At 45.1% G+C, this 3,092-nt stretch overlaps 1 protein-coding gene across 1 annotated transcript in view; it reads left to right on the forward strand.

Moving 5' to 3' along the window:
* The first annotated feature begins 1,073 nt into the window (after nucleotides 1–1,073).
* Nucleotides 1,074–3,092, forward strand: part of LOC108234847 (adhesion G protein-coupled receptor L3) — a 289,951-nt gene continuing 287,932 nt past the window's right edge. Inside the window, exon 1 of the mRNA XM_037976458.1 lies at nucleotides 1,074–1,811. The gene's annotated coding sequence lies outside the window, so the exon portion shown is untranslated. The remainder of the gene's footprint in view (nucleotides 1,812–3,092) is intronic.

The raw sequence follows: 3,092 nt of genomic DNA on the forward strand, positions 1-3,092 counted from the left end.
TTAATAAATTTGACAACAATTCTCTTTATTGTGACTGTAAATTACACAAACTGGAGAGATTAATTTTTTTGCAAAAATGCACTGAAGGCTGAATAACTGCTGAAGCTCAGAGTTGAAAAACCTAAAGGAAGCAGAACACAACCCATGGAGAACACTAGCTAAAAGAAGCAAAACACTAGCTTAAAGCTAAAGTAAGCAGAACACCAGCTAAAACCAAAAAAAGCAGAATATTAGCTTTTTTAACTTAACGCTAAAAGAAGCAGAATACTACCTGAAAGAAGCAGAACACAAGCTTAAAGCTAAAAAAGCAGAACACAAGCTAAAATAAGCAAACCATAAGCTTAAAGCTAAAAGAAGCAGAATACTATCTTAATCCTAAAAGAAAAATAACACCAGCTAAAACCGAAAGAAGCAGAATACTAACTTTTTTTAAGCTTAAAGCTAAAAGAAGCTAATCATAAGCTTAAAGCTAAAAAAGCAGAACACAAGCTAAAAAAGTAAACCATAAGCTTAAAGCTAAAAAAGCAGAACACTAGCTAAAATGCCAGTCAAAAGCCGAAAGTAGTAAAATGCTAGCTAAAAGAAGCAAATCACAAGACAGTAGCAAAATTTGCAAAACTGTTGCTAGAAGCTGAAAGAAGCAAAACATAAGCTAAAGGTCGCAAAACCGACGCTGATTTTATTTTGTTTGTTTGTTTCCCCCCATTTGTCTTGATGACATCACTCTGAGCAGAGAAGACTTTATCTCGAGACAGAAAGTCCTCCCCGTCCTCTTCACCGCCATGTCCAGCGCTCCTTACGCACATTTAATCCAGCTGGCCACTTCAGAAATGACCAGACTACCCCTTTTCTTTTTACCACACATTCTACCACTGAACTCAGCTCCTAAATTCAAATTCCCTTATAAATAGCAGAGGTGTTTTGTCATTATTGTTATATATATATATATATCTTGTCTTTTCACGAACCCTGTGTCTGGACCTGGGGGGCATATAAGGCCCAGAGTGAGTTTTAGTGGTTTTAGTCACACGGAGCGAGCAGCTGCTGTTCCAGTGTTTGCTGCTAGGTGGCGCTGGAGTATACCGCGAGAGCGGCAGTCGTCGTCCTGACTTCTCCTCCTCACCTTCCTCTGGCTCTCCGAGCTCCGGCTCTTCATACTGATTTACTCCCAGCCGGTGCGCACAATCGGTTTGTCACAGCCGCCGAGAGCTCGGATTTTTCTTTTTTTTTTCTCAAAAAACCCCTTTTTTATTTTCCTTTTTTTTTCCCCCGGGGATACAAGCAACTACTATTTCTATTTATTTTTTTATACCCTCTTTCTTTTGCCTCCCCCCCCTCTCCCCGTGGAGAAACTCCCTTTCAGAAATCCTCCTGGATATTGTCCTTTTGGGTTGGCGTGTGTGTGTGTGTGTGTGTGTGTGAGGGAGTGTGTGTGTGTGTGTGTGTGTGTGTGTGAGTGTGTGTGTGCGCTGCTTTGGCTTTCCAGCTCGGACTGGACGTGATGTAGGAGGAGGACGCCTGCCGGTCCCTGCTGGGCTCGTTGGGATGTAAAAAAAAAACAAAACCAGACGAACAGAGAAACGGGGACCCGGTTGCTTGTCGGATACGCTCGGGCGAACGTCGCCGGGAATCGACGGAGATATTCCGCCTGGAGTTTGGATTCTGTCAAGTCGTGCGCGACGCCGGACGGAAACAGAGACACTCTTCTTCTTCTTATCGTTATTATTCTTATTATCTTTTGGAGAGAAATCACTTGAAAACCGCGATCCGCAGAGAGCGCGCGCCCTCAGACGTTCCTCCCGAATAACGCGGTAAGTGTTTGACGCTCCTTGCTCTGCGGTTTGTGCGCAAACCTTCCCCGCACGCGCCTGGATCTGCGCATCTGGCGCGATCCGGTGAACTGGCGCTCTGGGTTTTTTTTTTTTTTTTTTTTTGGTTTTCTTGCCTCTCGCTTTGCAGATTAGGCTGATGAGGGAAGTTTTATTAATTTTTATTTATTTATTCATTTGGACCCTCTTGAAAAATGCAGTCCCCCCCCCCTCAAAAAAAAAATATAAATGTATAATAAATGTAATTTTATGGGATGCACCTGAGGTAATAGTGTCTTTGAAGGGTGCCTGGATGAAACGCACCAGTGCGGGCCTGTGCTCTGTGAGGACAGGTGCAGCAGTGTGAGCATCTGAATATTTTATTACCTACTGTACTGTAGGTAGCCTGGAACAGGGGGACGAGGCCTGCAGCGTGCTGAATTTTCACGTCTCAGCGGAGGAACCCTTCAGCTCGTTTACGGTCTTGCAAACTGCCACTCCTGCCTTCTCCGTGGTGTTTAGGACGCCACGCCGCAGGGAGAAGCTTGATCACTTTGAGTCCAATCTGAAGTCCTTGTTGTCGTCGTCATCCTCGTCTGAGCGGAAAAGACCCCGGCTCCTCTCCTCCCGGAGTTTTTTAGCGCGTCCGCGACAACTTATCGGCACTGTTCGTCCTTTATCCGACAATTCCATCCATTGTGTCCGCCGCTGCAGCACCATCTGTCATATAAAACCCGTGGAGGTGGAATTTCCCCTCAAGCAGATGACAACATTCCCCTACACACACATACACACACACACACACATACAGTTTCCTTCCACCCCTCTTTTCCCAAAGAAATACCCCAAAACCTTGATCCTCCCCCACCCATCTAAGGAGGATGGGGGGTTAAACTCAAAAGGACATTTGATGTCAACCTGCACTTTGTTTCCATCAGTTCAGGTTCCGCTAAGTGCTGCTCCTAATCTGGGTTCTGTTTAATCTTAACAGCAAAAAAACAAACAAAAAAAAAACAACATCTGGCGCGATAAACCTGATGGGACGGCGCTGGATGGATCCAAACTAATTGTTCCCCTGCCTCTTCCTGAAGGCTGCTGTTTTATTTGAAGCCACCGTACGGCGAGGAGGACCGGACCGGTCCTGAACAGACCGGGGTGCGGATGTAGACGTAAGCGCCGAGGGAGATCAACGTTTCCTCAAACGCGTCCTCCCCCGGTCGCATCATTCCGATGTGCTGCTTCTGTTTTTCCAGGTTTTTTTTTTTTTTTTTTTTTTTTTTTTTT

The sequence above is a fragment of the Kryptolebias marmoratus genome, linkage group LG7 (genome assembly GCF_001649575.2).
Source record: "Kryptolebias marmoratus isolate JLee-2015 linkage group LG7, ASM164957v2, whole genome shotgun sequence".
NCBI lineage: Eukaryota > Metazoa > Chordata > Actinopteri > Cyprinodontiformes > Rivulidae > Kryptolebias > Kryptolebias marmoratus.